This window comes from Ambystoma mexicanum, chromosome 6q (genome assembly GCF_040938575.1).
Source record: "Ambystoma mexicanum isolate Mex_15411 chromosome 6q, UKY_AmexF1_1, whole genome shotgun sequence".
In the NCBI taxonomy this organism is placed as follows: Eukaryota; Metazoa; Chordata; class Amphibia; order Caudata; family Ambystomatidae; genus Ambystoma; species Ambystoma mexicanum.
In genome coordinates this window covers 949,285,911-949,304,329 of record NC_090937.1, presented here as the reverse complement: position 1 = coordinate 949,304,329, position 18,419 = coordinate 949,285,911, and positions in this window count along the sequence as shown.

The following is an 18,419-nucleotide window of genomic DNA, read 5'->3' as shown; positions in this document are numbered from 1 at the left end:
CAATATATGACTGGGTGGGGCTCAAAATACACTATCAAGTGGATATTAATAAAGCCTTCGTTGATTATAATGGTGCATTGTACACTGACAGTAACCTGGAGAAGAGGATGATATAGGGGCCACATTTTGGTTTGGTTGATATGACTAGGCTTAGCTTTGCAAAGACTGCTGAACAGGATGAGCCCTTTACACTACAACAAACAGAAGGGATTATACAGAGTCTTCCACATGTGAAACCACTGCGGTTGAATGCGCTTGCATCAGAATGTTTCTAAACGTATTGTGCAGAGCTTGGGGGCATGTTGTTATGGGTATTTCAGTATGCTCTGGAGAAAGGGGTTCTAGCCCAGTCAATGAGGGAAGCGTTAACATTCCAGACCCCAAAATCAGGCAAGGATCTCACATAATTGGGATGTATTAATCCAGCACTCACACACAATCCCTTTGAGTATGGACACAACGTTTGGGGCGGAAGGTTTGAAAGAGGCTGCCTAATACCTTTCACTGATCCTTGTGCAAATACAGGGTTACAAAAAGGACAATTCCTATTTTATACTGGTAACATGGGATTGGCTCATACGTTTCGGAACTTGCTGCTAGAAGAGCCCCATGTAACCTTCTACTGGAAGGGCTTTACAACTTTGGAGACTCATCACTACAATGTATAGCATAATGCTCGAAGACGATATAAAAAGTTAGAGGTTGTGGACACAGTCAAAATTGACTGGGAGTGAGACCGGAGTTTAAAGTTTGAGGATGAAAAATGGCAGAAGATATGCTTCTATACAAAAAAGGTATCTGGAAATGCATGCCTGAAGCGGATTCGGTATGATGTACTGCAAAGAGCATACTTGACATCAGTGACACTACACAGGATGAACCTATTTGAATCCAAAGTATATCCACGTTGTAGTGCTGAAGATGCCTCTTTTATATATAGAATATGGCATTGTCAGAAGCTAGGTCATTTTTTTGGAAAGGGGTGATAGTCAAGATCTGCAATATGGTAGCTTGGTTTATTGCGAGGACACGGTGCAACCTTACTCCTGTGTTTGCTAACGGGTATAAAAACTCAATTTTAAAATAATTAACCAACCATTAGTAGTATAGAACCAGATAGGAAGTCCCTGAGGGAGATCGGCTAGCTGACATTCAGGGAATGATAAAGCATGATATTAGACAGTATGTGCATCCGGTCGGCAGCACTAATATGAGGTTACAGATGTCTAGGTTAGGGGGGTCTCATTAGAGGTGAGAGTGGGATGGCCCTAGCATCAATCCCAAAACCGTTCTCATACCAGTACAATTGATTGAACCTTCTGACCAACTCTATCCCAGAGAATATACTCATTGTCCAAAAGAACAGTCAAAGATCTTATACTGTATTTCAATAAAAACCTTGAAAGTCTCTTGCGAATTGTGAGGGTAATCTGTGACAGTTACAAATTCAATCCTGGTTTCATAGTTTTACTTGCCTTTTTGTTTAGCATGAAATCCAAAATATATACATAGAAAGGAACAAATAAGACAGGAAACAACATTTGACACAAGGGAGGACAGTAAAAACAATTGCTCTAGGTATGCAAAGGGCCCTACTTCGCCAGATCTAAACAGACAAGGGCCCTCATTACAACCCTGGCGCTAAACCATGGCGCTATGAGCACCATGGTTGGTGCCGGTGTTGTAACAAGTCCACCATGGTGGAATGGGGAAATGGCGGGGCGGTATTTCCCCATTTCACCTGGCCCTTCCGCATTCCCATTTTCACCCCATAGGGCTCAATGGGACTGGGGAAGACGCTAAGTACCGAACCGCAAATTGCGGTACCGTAGTTAGCACCGAGGTCCCTTTGCGGCACCCTACTTTAACGGCTGGTAAAACCAGCCGTTAAGGTCGGGTCCCGAAAAGGGACCTCATAATCAGGCGTTAAGGGTTTAACGCACTGACACCTTTTACGGCGTCGTTAAACCCTTAACGCCAGGGTCGTAATGACCCCCAATGTCACCTTCTGATGAAACACAGTACACTCTACTTAGTTTCCAGCTCTTACTTCAACATCATTGTTTGTTTGTTTGTTTTATTATTCATAATGCGCAGATGTACCCAGGGGTATCAAGGCTCGGCATTTACAAGAATATGCAACGCTTAATTACAAATATAGAATATACATGTAGGCAATGGAAGTATATACAGAGCATAGTAAGGATAACAAGCAATATAAACAGTGTAGGCGCAACCATGACACACAGGTGTGAATCCTACCTGAACACCTCACAGTACATAACTGTAAAGGAGTGAGCACGAAAACTGGTTATGCATAATTTCATTCTACATTTTCATTTCTTGGTGGGGGTTTCATATTGGTTTCTCTTTTATGCAGATAATGCCCATCTCTGCTTTTCCATGATCCTTCTACTCTTACAAAATCAACACCAACATGTGGTATGTTCCAAATTATATTGATTTTGATACCAAAAACGTCCTGCGACACTGAAAAGAAACACCGCGGGATTGCCAATAGGATATGCCATGCAAGAAACATTTAATTAGATACATTTATATTTATGTTATCGTTTGTCTTGAAAGTCGGTTTTTATATGACTACATTATTTGTATAACGTGTGTGCAAGGGGAGGAATAGGTTGGTAAAAGTGTCACTTTGGTGTGTGAAAGTTGCGTGAGTGAGATTAAGGATGAAAGAAGGTGGTTGGGAAAGGTGACTGGCAGAGTGATAGGTGGGCGACTGTGAAAAGGTGTGGTTGGAGTCTAGAGTAGAGAGAGGGTGGAGAGTAGAGGGAGGAAGAAGTAGGGGAAGGAGGGAGTAGAGGTACGAGAGTGCTGGAGAGAATTAGGAGTGGAAAGTTATGGATGGAGGGAGTAATGAAGAATAGAGGGAGGAGAGTCAGTGAGAGAAGGAATAGTGGAGTATATAGTGAAGGGTAGAAGTAAGTAGAGGAGAAAGAGCAGCAGGACAGAGAGGGACGATGGAGAGTAGGAGCTCTGGAATAGACTGAAAAAGAAGTTCATGGCACAGAATGTAAGGGCACAAGAGGGAAGGCCAAATGGAACCAGTTGGAAGGCATCTACTCCACTTGTGAAGATAATTTGTAATCTTGTGTGGTCCTCGGATTGGATCTATCTAGAAGTCCACAGAGGAGGTCGGCTAGATGAGGCATTCACATTTAGGCCAATACAACTTGCTAGTCAAACAAACAGTATGTCTAGTGGCCATTGTGGGGCTTATGGACGTCAATGAGAGAAGAGAGGGAGACATCCCTTAGGGAAGCCCTCCTTCAAGATTGTAATAAAAAACCCTTGAACCAGGAGGTGGTGCATTCACGTGTACGTGCGTGACAGTACTTCCTGTGCATGAAGATGTAGTAAAAGGGGTACTCCAAAACTGGGCATGGGTAATAGATGTATCAGTTTATTTGTATATATTTTTTTATTATGTATGTAAATTTAGTTTGTCAAAATGACAGACCATGAACCATTGTAGAGGCATCACTTGCCAAAAGATGATCAAAGTTGCAAATAGGTCACCCTCAAGCCTGATCTGGATTTCCATCCAATAGCTCTTTTCATTCTGGTGCATGCATAAACTGCATCATCTGTGTGCACTTGAAGAGCATAGCTTTGATTGAAACTTGTGCATGCAAGAGATGGATACAGTGAATGTGATTAGCTGGAGTAATATGGACACAGACAATTGGGCTACATAAAACCCCAATAGATGGGTAAAAAAATATATGCATGCTGGTAGTCGGGCTTTTTGTCTGTATTGGACTACACCTGGAGTGATAGAATATTGGTATCCCCGCAGCAGTTTCTTGTTCATAAATTCACTGGGCACAACATTACTGTTAAAAGAGCATTGGCAAAGCCAACAGTTCTGACTCTTGAATAGGCATCTAATGGGTATTTGACTAGCCCCGACTTCATACAGCTGTTGTCATTTTATGAACATATGGGACCATCATGGCAGTGCCTGGCAAATGGTAACCACATGCCTGTACTAAGGACAAAGAAGTTGTCTTTGCACCAAAGATGGTGTTACTTTCCTTTAATACATGCCACCATTCCAAAGGTCTGAAGTATAACTTGCCAGGGCGTCACTTTCTTTAAATTGAGAGAGAAATATGCAGATACTTAGTTACTGCACCTTCGGTTACAACAGAAAAGTCCCATGGGAAAACAAAAAGTGTCTTATAGTAAACAGTAATTTATTTATTTAATTATTGGTTGTTTGTTAGGTGCTTATACAATTAGCAAAAACTGTTTCAAAGCGCCACGAAAAAGAAAGACAAAAAACATTCTACGAATAAAGGCATCTTCTCTCTATATTCGTCTAGCACAGTCCTTTCACAAATCCAGAGAAAATCTCAAATAGCAGAACAATGCACCTGAAAGATCACACAAATTATACTATGCAACGAGTGAATGATCGCATATTACGTCCTTGTAAATTAACATATATTGGTGTGATAAGGGCAAAAGCAAATATTGGAACAGTGGAACATTTCTCAAACATTTGCAACAAAGGCGAGTCCAGACATCATTCACTCAGTGCAGATCCGACAGAATAATAAGTCGAAACATTGAAAAATATGTATGGAGACTCCCCAGTGAATATTAAACTTAACTGAGGGAGTGGGCGTGCCCTACAATGATTTCTGATGACTATTAAGGTTGTCAACAATTCAGGGATATTTATTGCTCTAGTGTACGCCTCAAACGAGGTATTGGGCCTGCCTGATATCTACAATAACAGTGTCACACAGAAAAAAAGTACAGGTAATCAGATCAGTTGTTTACTTATTTCAATTTAAACTGTTAGTGTGTTCCCTTTCACTCACCCTGGTAGGAAGAAGACTCTGCCCATCTGTGGTGGAGTCGCTCGATGTTGCGCTGGTGTAATGCCTATCTAAAAGGGGATAGAAGAAATCTTGCCCTACTACTACAATTAAATGAATGTATAAAAACCATAAAAGCACAATCAGGAGTGTATATCCTTTGTTTGTGTGACGGATAGGACAGGCAGTTCACGTGGGAATTGCTTGGAACTGATAAAATACCTATAGAATTGTATTCACCCTCCGAGAGATGTGCTTGTCCTTTCCGTGCAATACATTGCGTAAAGCAGTATGAAAAAGAGGTATTGCCTCTCTAGAGCTTTGTTAATCACAGTATTTAATGAGGCAATGCGTTGTTGTTCATTAATTGCACAGGCTCATCATTTTTCTTATTGTATTACTCAAATCATAGTTCAAAAAAGAAATGAGTACAGATTGGACCTATTGTCCCATCTTATTTAGGCTTTGGTCAATTGTCATCAATATTGTGTTCACGTGTCTCTTAGTTCAGAGCCATCTGTAAAAGATTTGGGTCGACCGGTTTCAATTACTTGTTTTCTTGTGTCATCTTCATCAGTCAGTCAGTTCACCTGTCGGTATGGCGGGGCACCCAGCTCGATCTTCTTATTCTTGTAGAAAGTACTCCTTGGTGTTTTCCGGGTGTTTGTATTGCTAAATCTGGCATGTTGTTCCTTCTCTTTTTCATCCATCATTGGTGAAAGATGGTCTGTGTGCAGGGTAAGACTAATTCACCCGCGGACGGACAAGGCGGCAGCGAGGCTCTGTTAGGAATCTCGTGCCGCTTGTTTACTGCTTGTTGACTGCTTGTTGACTGGGTAGCGATAGTATTACATATTTTTCTTCGCCACGTTAATTAAGCAATATGACAAGAGAGGCGGGGGCATTACCGACTCCCTGGGGCCCATGGTTATAATGAAGGCCCCTGGACATTACATGAGTCGGTAATGCCCCTGCAACAAGGGTCATATTGCTTTTAGTACCCCTGGCCGCAAGATTTGCATGACCGGGGCACTAAAAGCATTTTTTTCTGTCCCAAAACATTTCGGGACAAACAAAAAAAATAAAAACCACCAAGAAAATGGCTGCCGGAAAAGGGAAAACTGAGTCTGTTTTCCCTTTCCATGGCAGCCATCGGGAGCAGACGCACTGGAAACAGAAGTGTTCCCAGCGCGTCCGCTCTCGAAAAAAAGGAGAAGAAGGTAAGTGGGGTTAGGAGGGAGGGGAAAAAAAATAAATAAATAAAATAAAACGTACCTGTGTCCCCGGCGGGGGACGATGGAAGCCTCCAGCCGTGTGGAGGTACGGAGCGGGGAGTCTCTGAGTCTCCACACAGGAGGAGGCTGCCATCATCCCCCACCGGGGAGAAAGGAGCAAGAAGGTAAGTGGGGTTGGGGGGTAGGGAGGAGGGAGGAAAGAATAGGGAAAGAAAAAAAAAACCTTACCTGAGTCCCCGGTGGTCGGCGAAGGAAGCCTCTCAGCCGTGGGGAGGCTTGGAGCGGGGATGGCCCCGCTTCAAGCCTCCTCATTGGCTGAGGGGCTGCCATGCCCCCCGCTGTGGACAAGGAGGCTGGAATCCAGGCCGAGAATCGAGGGATTCTCTGCCGGGTAACGACCCGGCGAGAGGCAATCAGAATGTGTGTTGCATTCTGCTGGACTCTCGCCTGGTACTAATGCAATTTATGTCATACTGCAATTGGAAAAGTTAATTGATCAACTGAATTAAGTTAAATTTAAGAATGAAAAACATGGCATCATAAAGTTGCCCTTGTGCAATATGTCTCCTTGTCTGTGGGTATAATTATAAGTGTGTTGTCACATCTCAAGGAATGGGGTGCTTGATATTCACATTAAGTGAGATTGTTTGATGCAGATTTTCTTATTGATGAAATCTTAATTTCAAAAGGCATCCAGATCCTTATTAACTGTTATTTTCAAAGCGTCAAGATCACTGGATTAAATATAGGCTTTTGTTCTAACATTGTCATTTCGCTCTGATTCATATTTATGTAAGGGAGTCTTATACACTTTTTGTATTGACTGATAAGCCATTTACTATTGACAGAATCATTCTGATTGTATGCAAATCTCTTGGTTTTCTGAGACGGTGCTGGATTGTTCTCAGTCTACAAATTGTATTGCAAATTAGACAAGCTGCATGGCGTCACACGAGTGTTATTGAAATTAACAAAAGTAACAGTCTACTGGTGCCCCCAAATTGCTTGGCCCATGTGGGCACGTAATGCAAATAGACCTACCAAGGCAGCAATTGTGGAGTACATGAGGCCCAGCAAATAGGCCAGCTTGACCATTCCAGCGAAGACCGTGAACCTGCTCCTGTAGTTAGCAATACAAAATCCCTAACAATAAATCTGCAATTAAGACACTGTATAGTTGCTGGACAACTTAGATCAAGAGAAGCTTTGCGCCCGTTCAAAAGCAATGTTAGTGCAAACATTGCCCTTGTGCAGAAAATATCGGAGCCATGTTAGGTTTGCACCATGGCAAGTGCAATTTTGCATGGTATCAGTACTAGGGCTCCACGATAGCAGTGAAAAATGTTTGCACTGTAATATGTTCATTTGAATAGTTATCTTTTATAGATAGTAGAAGATATTCAATGACTGCCTCTTTGAAAACATAACCTCTTTGGGAGAGATTGTATTAATATTTTTGCCATTCATTTTTTGGCTTTCGACACTGGCAACCTGGATCCTTGCCACCACACTGGTGCTAAAAGCTTGCTCTAAAGCATTAGCTCTGAGGTTGACCCGGCCTTTGCTTTATGCCCCATCCCTCACTTTGCATCTTCTCTGTTTCATTCAGAGGTATGTTATTTGTGTCCAACTTCATTCTTTAAACCACCCTCTTCCCCACACATTACTGCAGCTGCAATACATTTCTACTAGTCAGCCACTGGTCAGCTTCACATTTACCAGTCTGCTCACTTCCTGCTGTGTTGACAGGCCTCTGAACCCCCTTTCACTTTAAAAATCTAACAGTGCTGGTACTAAGGCCAACGTAAAGCAGATTAACTAGAGTTAGCATTTGAATACAATGGGCCTCATTACGAGTATGGAGGTAGCCATGGCGCTTTTAGTGGCATGGCTACTCCCATACCGGGTACCGGGTCCGGGTTCCAGGAATAGGGAATTACCGGGCCATTCCGACCTTGGAGAACCCGGTAATTACATTTCCCGGGACCCGAACCCGGTACATCCCCATTCCCATTTGAGCCCCTATAGAGCTCAATGGGAATGGGGAGGATGCTAACACTGGGCCCATTAATGATGGGCCTGTTGTTAGCATTGTAGTCTGCTTGTGGGTCCCGCTAAGGACGCCTGGTTTTACCAGACATCCTCAGTGAGACCTGCTGCAGATCTCGTAATGTGGCGGCCCGGAATGTACATTCCGCGGCCACCACACTTGTAATTAGGCCAAATGTCATTGGTGCATTAAACATGCATGAACAAACTTCCTATTGGCCAAAATAACACACATTTTCCAGAGAATAGCACAACACGTTCACGTGACAAGTAGGGAACACATTTTAGTCAAATAGACAGCTTAATCACCAAGAGGATAATAGAGGGGAACATAGGCAGGGAGGAGGACACATGAGTATTAAAGAGGAACAGTTTGGAAAATTGCAGTGAACATTTGAGGCATGGAAGGAATAAGAGGGGCACAGAGGTGGACATGAGAGGTTCAGAGGGGAGAAAATGGGAAACGGAAGCAAGCAGCTGTTGCACAGAATGCTGCTGTGGTCCAAAGCATTACTAAAGCAATGGATTGTGGGTATCACCAGGTTCCGTTGTTGAGCTGGCTATAACAGGATGCGCAGGTTAGTCGGTTTGATGCAGAGTCTCGAAGCATGGGGTTTGGAGAGAACTGCTCTCCCTGCATAGTCCAACAAAGTCTTCTTTAAGATTGGAAATAGGAGATGATTCAAAAAAGAAGTGGAAGACACCATTTAAAAGGCAAACGTTTAATGGTGAACTGGTTCAAATGTGTGAAACTGCAGTTTTATTTAAAGTTTGCCAAATGCAGCTCCAGAGGGTCCTGTTCGTTTGAACCATGTTGAACATGATTGAATTGTGGCTCGCAGTATTTCATCTATGAAATTACAAAAGCAATTGGTCAAAAATAAGTTTGCTTCAAGGGTCCAATCCCCGTCCTTGGAACAAGTGGTCTTTGCAGTCTGGCATCACACCCAGAGGGCTTTATTTATTTATTATTTTCTTTATTGGACATTTGTATGGCACCTACACAAGTGTTTCCAGGCACCACAAGACAAGAAGGGTGTGAGGGAAAGCATGGGATATCAAACAGCAATGAGAAAAAGAGACTGTTATATTGGCCTTGTGACAATCCTGCCGTGCAAGTACTTAAGGAGATAAGAGCAAACGGGAGGGGGTAGAGGGAGAAGTGCAATAGTGAGGGGGGTACACAGGGGAGTGAGGACAAGTGATGCACAGGCCAAGTTGGCCAGTGCCATGGGAAAGAGGGTGCAGGGGAGGCAAAGTCCAGTGGGCAGGCAGACTGGTGAGGGAGAGTCCGGGAAAGGGAGCCCAAGGGCAAGTGCTGGCAAAGGATGCTGGGAGGGAATGGTAGGAGTTGTTCTGGTCCCTGTATGACTCAGAAGGGACCAGGCCCCAGTCTCAGCAGCAGGTGGAATGCTTAGCAAGGGAGAGGGAGATGGAAGGCAAAGGAGAAAAAGAAGGTCTTGAGAAGTTTCCAGAACTTTAGAAGATCTGGCTCAAGTCTGATGGGGAGAGAGAGGTACCAGCTGAGGCGAGGGAACTAGTGCCTTTACTGAGGTGACACAGTTTGGGGAGCTGAACCATATAGTAGGGATGGGAAACATGAGAGGTCATATTGAGCTTCACCATTCTCATCCTGTAGCGCTGAAGTGCAGACTCGAAGGAATAAGCCAGTCATCGAAGATGGTGAAGCCTCAGATGAGACTCCTCCCACCCACAAGGGTAGCAGCAGTCTGTGGGACAACATTAGTGTTCCACTGCACCTTAATGGGGGGATCCTCCCTGTGTTAGGGACCAAGAACATTAGTGGAAGGTGGCTGTGCTCTGTGGGAAAAACATGAGACTGTCAAGTGTATGATAAGAATTCAAATATATTCTTGCACTGTAGTCAATGCAATAGCATGTGTAAGGCAGGAACTGGGTATGGTCCAGGTCACAGATCGCCTTAATAATTCACAGAAACTGGGAGCCAGTTCAAGAGCTTTTATAATTCTGAAACTGGTTGAGAAACTTTAAATGTTAGTCTGAACATGAGCAGTTTGCTCCATGTATGGGTTGTTAAATATAGCCAGGCTGGAAAAAGGGGAGGGGACACTCTAATGGGTTTCCCTCCCATCTCCCATGGGCTTTCCCCTCCCTTTCCCAGTGTGGAAAATCCAGGGAAGTGTCCCTTCTCCCTGAGGGGGGAGCCACTTCCTTTTGGACTAGGGAGTTGAGCACACTCTGCTTAACACCCGCTAGGGGATAGGGCAAGCTCGATCTCACTGCTAGTGACTCCCCCTAGGGAATTAGGAATCCCCAAATAAATGATTTCCACTCTTCCCTGGAACTCAGACTCCCAAGTAGTTTTTGTATACATGAGGATTGAGCCATATCAAAATGTGCAGGGTCCTTTAAAGTCAAGTAGTTTGGTTTCTAACCCAGTGTTATTGGCCTCCATCGTATCTTCCCTGTTGTTCCTGGGAGGAACATCAAGAAATCGGCACAGAGTTAGGGCGAGAGGGAGCCAGTCTGAAGGTGTGCAAGAGAAACCTTTGTGGAAACAGAGCAGAAGGAACCCCTGTTACAGAGGAGCCTGAGGCAGGACCATGCTGAGGACATATGAAGACAGCAGAATGTTGCAGAGTCCACAATGGTGGATATCCCATGATATGCAGAGAAGCCGAACAGAGCTAGAAGCAAACAGCTGCCTCAAATGCACACTGATGCCCAGTAATCCCAAAGCCAAATTACTGCTACTGATAGGTAGGAGGAACTAGTGTGAAAGACCAGACCACGAACATGTCGAGTTGCAGTTCTGCAGCATGCAGGGCAGCCACTCGAATTGCGATGAGGCACACGGCAGGAACACAGGTACACAGATGAACAAAACAAGTGGGGGGGAGGGTGGTGAGTTGCCAGAATAGCCCACGAGGAACTAACTCAGAGAATGCCACTTGTGGGGGTTAACATTAGCAGTGAAACACAAGGACTGATTGGAAAATTAGACCACATGCGTATGGCCCAGATTATAACTCACAAGAGGTGAATACAAGCAGAGGAATATATGGCTTGAGGAGCCCACAAGGGGTTGATCCATAAAACACTGCACAAGGAGGTAAGTGCCTCATGCTATGCAGAACACGTGAAGGACCAGCACCCCCAACCGGGCTGAAAGATTTACTTATCAAGAGGATTAAAAGACCAAGCAATAATAGGCAAGCTGCTGAACACCTGCATAGAACAATACAACCTAAATCATTGTGCTATTGTATACGTTTGAGAAACAAAGTACTCCTTGTGGGAGCTGAATCTTCTGAACGTTGTGAACTTACAAAAATGTTTAGAACTTTGAACTGCATCAACAGGCCAGACCTGAGGAAAAAATAACCAAAGACACAATTAGGTGGGGGTCAGAGACCAGCCACCAACAGCTATGTTTAGTAGGAGACAACTTACTTAGACAGTGTTTACGCTGTGTAGTTAATAGTTGTAGGGGGCTCATAGGATAGAATATGTTTTTAAGTAGGATTGATTTTTTTGAGAGACATCCTGAATAGAAGCTTAGGGAATATCATCACCATTAAGGTTTGTAGGGATAGAATAGACATTTGATTTCCTTCATTAAACTTCTAAATTGAACCATGTCCCCTGGTCCATCTCCTATCTCTGACTTACCACACCAAGGCATTCTAGGTTTCTGCACTAGCGATTGATAACATTACAGGGCCTGTGGTAGCAGCCCTGTAGTTATGGTTTAGTTGCTCAAGCCAAGAACACTTTTTGGGCGGCTTATTACTTTACCCCCTTAGATGAATCCTCAGAAAACATGCAGAATAAGTATATGGCCCTGTCAGATTGGTTCTGTGAAATTTGGTGATATTTCATGCAGGGTGGGGGGACAAAGTTATGTGGGCATTCCTAAAATGTTTTGTTTTTCTCATACACACAAAGGAAACAGTTTTCTGCTCTCGCCTGTAGCCGAAACCGCTGGTCGGCTTTTCACCAAATGTGTGCCAGGAGCGACAGCTTGGTCCCAAAAGCATGCTTTTGTGAATTTGGTGTAAATCCGTTCAGTAGTTTCTTTTAAAATGGCCAAAAAGTAGGCAACAGAAAATGTGTGATATCTGGGTTTGGTCCGTGGACCTACTTCCCTATTCGGTCCACGGATAGTCCTCCGATTGGCCCGGAAGATGGCGTGATGTCCACGGACATTTCATGTGCCAGCTGATTGGATGGTGAAAAGCGTGAGGTGTGTCATTTGTTGGAAACACCCGCCATGTTTGATTAAAAGACAATGGTAGCTGTCCATGAACATTGCGGTAAAAACAAATTAAGAAATACAAACTACTAACTAATGAAACAATCACTGGGGAGGTGAGGGGTGAAGAAGTTGGGATGGGATATGGCTATAAAAAGGAAAAAAAAAATGTTTTTTTTTTAAGCTCTGATGTCCGCGAACAGTTCAGGGATAGACCTGTGATGTTTGTGGACATCCTAGATGTACAGGGAGATCTATACATATTTTGGCATTACAGGGTTGGTGAAAAGCAGTTTGTGGATGCTGTATAATTTTGGCACCACTGAATGAAACTGTGTGAAATTTTGTGATATTCTAGACATGACCTTGAATGGTTCTACAAAGCTTACTGCTGTTTTGTCTAAAGGGAACAAAAGTAGAGAGGGATCCTAAAATATATATATATAATATAAATTTGGTGGCGTTTCATGAATCTGCACAAAGGTTTGCAAAAAGATGCAAGCCCAGATATACATGTTTTTGCAAAGTTTGGTGGGATTTTGTGAAGAGTGGTCAAAATTAGAGGGGGGTTTCAACATTTTTAGGTGGGTTGTAACTGTGTCGCCATTTAATGAATGTGCACAAATGATTTTAGAAAGATTATAGACTGCACATTTAACTGTTCTACTAAGTCTGAATGGATTTTGTCAACTGGGAGCTAATTTATGTGTCTATTTTACGTACGTACATTTTGACACGTTAACATGGATGTATTTGCAGGAAGGTTGGGCAAGGAGCATTGGAAAGGACTTGAAAGCATGGTTTTGAAAATATGTCCATGTTTTATTTTTTGAAAAGTGTTTTAATGTAGGTTTAAAAAATAGTGATAGACCTTTAGTGACTGAGGTATAGCTGATGGCCATGGGCAGTGGTCAGATTGTCAGAGTCATACTGCCATGACCATGAGGGACTGGCAATGGGGTTAAAGTGGGCATGGCCATCAGGGACTGGCTATGTGGTGAAGTTTTTCAAAAACTGATAGGTTTGAATAGGAAAAACAATACTGCCTGTGGCTAAAATTCTGTCTGTGGCTACAGCCCGAAGTGCTCCACAGGATTGCATCAATAGACGACTGTGACCATTGCTGCATACACTCCAAGACAATGCTAATCAGCTGATAATTACCAAGAACGCTCCACCGGGTGCTCACATGGTCACCAGGATACCCCTTGAAATCATTAAGCATCCTTATTTGTGACTATAGTGGGACAAGATATTTGAATTGGATGTTGGACTCATTTACACAAAGTCACAGACATGACTGGCCCATAATCAACATGCCATGAGAAAGACACTAGCGAGTCGAATGACATGTCCGCTGACGTCTAACAATAAATATAGCATCAAGACTGGTTTTAAAGACTACTCCATTACGACAACAGTTACTCCACCCTGCACCCCCTCCCACTTCCACTCCTTCCAACTCCTTGCTCCCTTCCACTGGAACCGCCTCCCCCTTCACAGCCGCTCTTCTCCCTCCTACTCTTCCTTTCGCTCTTCCCTAAAATCGTATCTCTTCCACTCACCTCCCTAACACCCCACGTTTCCTTTCCTCCTCCCTACCTCTCTACTCTCACCTCTTACTCCTGCTCTTCCTTACCCTCTCCTTTCCACCTACCTCCTTCCTCTTTTCCCCACGGCTCTCTTCTAGTCTCACTTTTTCCTCTCTTCTTCCTTTCACATTCTTGTATTCCCTCTTTCCCCCGCTCGTACCTCCTCTAACATCTACTTCTCCCTTGCAACCTCTGCCCCTCCCTACACCCTCCTCACCTCTGCAATATTGTAAGTTGTTCTTTATACTGTTTTCAGGTTGTGGTTCAATTGTCATCTCATGCTTGCTGTATGTTACTTGTTCTCATGTAAAGCACTTTGGAGTAAAGGGCTATATAAATTCAATAAAATACAAATACGTATTGAATAACCCAGCACTGAGGTGAAAAGGGCTCACTCTCCTATTCGAAACCCAACACTTGAAGAAGGGCAACTTCACAAAAGAACCCCATTACCAGCAGCAGGGTAATCTGTTTAAAGTACTAGATGAAGCACAGTGATCTACCCATTCTACCGCCCTGCAATTATTTGTTAATTGTGTACTCAGATTTCATTATTGGGGCACACACCATGGCCGAACCCTACTTTTGAATGGGAAGAAATATTCTGGTTGCGCCTACAGCTTGAAGTGCTGTACTGAATTACAACAAACCTGTGCAAGGAGCATCAGCAAGAACCTGGAAGCATGGTTTTGCAAATCTGGTTTGTGTTTTATTTTTCCAAAGTGTCCAAATGTAAGCACCAAAAATAGTGATACGAGTTTGGTGCATGGACAATGGACTTGGCCCTCAGCAAGGATGTATGCCTGCTCTGATTTACTTAATGGGGCATGTGGAATGGCCGAAGATTTACGTTTAAATGGGAAGTGCTGAGCGAGATAGCAGCAAATTTGCATGAGGAGCATGAGCAAGGACTTGAAAGAATGCTTTTGGAAATCGGTCCTGTGTTGTACTTGTCAAATTGTCGAAACGTAAGTACACAAAACAGTAATATAACTTTTCTGCCTTGGGCAGAGTGCCTGGCCTTCGGCGACAACAAATATCTACTCTGATTTGCCTATTGGGGTATGCGCTGCTGATAACGACTCACATAAGTGTGCTGTACAAAAATATATTCGTCAAAGGAGGTTTATAGTTCTTTTATATATGTTAAAAGAGGAATTATTACTAGCTTACGTACAGTGTTTTAACATTATGAAAGATTCACTTATGAAAACATATTCCATTGACAGAAAAAAACCTTGTCACAAGAACATTATGGTTAAGATGTACCCATCCTTGGGACTCCTCTGCACCAGCCATTAGGTAGTGACCTCCCACCTTGGCATCTCTTGGCACTTCCCTCCTGGGCTCCCATGAGCACATGTCCATCCATAGTGCCCCTTTTATTTGTTCACTTCTGTCACTGCACAAAGCATATGTGTATTTTTTAGGAGCACTATGTACAATGTATTGGTATAGGTAAGCAAAATGTCTCCCCTGCAGAGTGATGTGTTGCAGTGTATACAGAGTACTGTTGTTTTTGAAAGATATGGATCAACAGCCTCTTTTATTGCTTGCAGGGCAGCTGGTGCAAGGGATTTTGTGTCCCACAGAAGTAGGCTATGTGGTAACAGCATTGGTTGAGGAAGATGAGGTACAGGAAGACAGCCTACTTCTTCCTAAAGAACAACCTTTCTGAGAGCACCGCGGTGGTTGGATTTGGTGTGGTCCCATAGGAGTACTGCCCAGGTTATCAGTGACTGAGTGCAGTTGCACTCTGTGCATTTCACTTTGGTAGCTTTAAGCATTGGTACATTTCCAACAGTGGTAAATAACTGCCACACCCATGAGTCTCTCTGGGTGCTAGAGGTAGGCACGTCTTCTACCTCATCTTCCTGGTCTTCTCGATTGTCTTTTGAAATATTATGCTCCTTTCATTGTGTAGGTCCTCTAGTTGGTGGTGGTGATGGCAATATCTGATGCCATTTTTAAGATAAATTGCAGTTTTCCTAATATTTTTTAAAGTATGTGCTTTGTGCTAGATTGTTAATGGATAATGAGTAGGAATAGGTGTAGGAGCTATGCATGTGTACATTTTGAGCTTCAAAGTTCCTAGATGAGCTGTAAAAGGCAGTTCCGAACTTCGCAAAGCATAGATCCATTTGCGAAGTGCAAACTCTTTCGTGAACACGTCATCATGCTGCACGTGTGTCCATGTGACATTGTACGGAAAGTCTGCGAATACATCAGATGTTCGCGAATGTCGGCTAACACAAAAGCAGTGGAAAATGTTACAAAGATGTATAGAAGTGTTAAGAATAATGCTAGAAGGTTGTGAAAGGAAGAGTTTTAAAGTGAACATTTTTTAAATTAGACATACATGTTGCTATATTGGGGGAAGTATGATATTAGTAAGTTGGTGGAAATTAGGGTGCATTTGTAAAACCCCATGAAATTCACTGAAAAAATGTTGTAAAAGGGACATTATGGTTACAAGTAACACGGAAAACAACCATAAATGTTGCCAGCTATGGTAAGCTAAGCAACTATAACTCACACCACCACTGTGCCCTGCTAAAACAAACACCCAGTACATGAAAGATGTCATCTTGTTACCAACATTATAAACACTACCCCTTGTAGAGACGATTCATCAACATTATTTTAATATGTGATATCATCAGTGATGTCATCAATGGAGAAACACTAAACTCTCCTGTTTTGTATCATACATATATGGAGAAACACATGGTAGTCCTCATCTGAGCCAGAGTCATCCACAATTAAGTGCTCGTTCATTTTCTATTACTGTCAATTGTTGAACTTGCAGCACCATGGGATTTCTCCTGTGGTTACAGACAGTAGCCCTAGAAACAATAAATACTCTCTCAGGCTGGAAATTGACGGGGGAAGATTAATAATTCTCAAGCAAATAAGACAATTGCTTCTGCAACCTAAAAGGTAGTGCCATTGTCCATCTCTTTAAGGGATACATTTGGATTGTTGGACTGCCTGATGTCATTAGGGTTTTCTTCAAGTCTTTCCCCTTCTCACTCGCTGTCTCTCTCTTGGAGTCTCCATCTATCCCTCCGTCTTTCTTTCCAAACTCCTCCATCCATAATTATGATGGTCTCATTCCTTTAGTTTCCTCTCCTGTAACTTTTACATGCTCTCACTTCTCTCACTTCCCCATCTCCTGCCTGATCCCCTCTCTTTCTCCTCCCTTCACTTTTTCCAGCATCATACTACCTGCACCTCTCACCTCTCTCCTCTCTACTAGCTCTTTACTCTCTCCTTCTCTCCACCTTCACCCCTCTCCCGTCACCTTTTTACCTCAATAACCCCAGTTCATGGTGCCCCCTGTTTTTACATACGCTCTGCCTCGCTCTCCAAACTACTTTCCTCTATTCTGCCATCCCCACTTTGAATCCTACTCTTGTCTTTCACTTTATCCCCCACTGTCCCCTCGCACCCTTAGTAAATACCCCTACACCTGTCCCCTCTTTATCACATTCCACCCCCCCCTCCCAGACTACACACATCCTGAACCTCTCCCTTCTACACACAATGAGTTGCCTGTACTCTCTGGATCACTGCCACAGTGTGCTCAGCACCCAACTCCAAATCATCCTGGTTGCATGTTTTCCTTGTGACTGTCTTCATGTGATGTTGAGGTTTGCATCCAGTTTGGTGTAAGAAGGATGTATGGCACTCTCCTACTCTTTTTCAGTGCCTGCTCCCTCCCACTCTCATTTCCTTGTCTGTTTCCTGATCATATATCTGGGTGGTAGATCAGCTGTTGGGGTTGTCATCAGTGGTTGGCAAGCAAAATCCAGGCCCATTCCACTGCTTTTTGGTTCCATCCTAGGTTTTAGTGTTTGCACCCAGGTGCATTCTGAGAGTTGCTATCCTGAAAGACAAAAGAGAACAAGAAAGGAGGCTGACAGGCATTGGAAGGGACAGCAGTACAAGCAGAAACATGCAATGCACACTCCCTGTGCATTGCATGTTTCCCTCCATCTGTCACTGGGGTAACATAGCCCCTGGCATACACCCGGGTAGCTGCCAACCACATGTCAAATGTGGTCCATGTTCCTCCCCAATAGGACAAGACTGTGTCACAACTAGTAAACATATCAACATCACAACCAATTATTCACTGCTTGCACTGGCTCCCCAACTGATCAATAATTAATTTGAATTGTATTCTGTACAGTTCACAAATGGGTCTGTCAAACTGCCATCTCTTCTCAGAAATACACCCATTTGCAGTGCTCTTGGACAATAATAATGTTGTTGCTTTTTGCACAAGAATGGTGGTGGGTGAGGCTGATATTGGTTACCATCCTAACCTTTAACCATGCAGCAATGGGTGCAAACTACTGTCATAATACATGGGGAGAGTGACAGCAATTTTAGATGCCAGCAGAAGATTTTGTTTTTTAAGTGTCTCCTTCACAGGTACCTCGTCAGT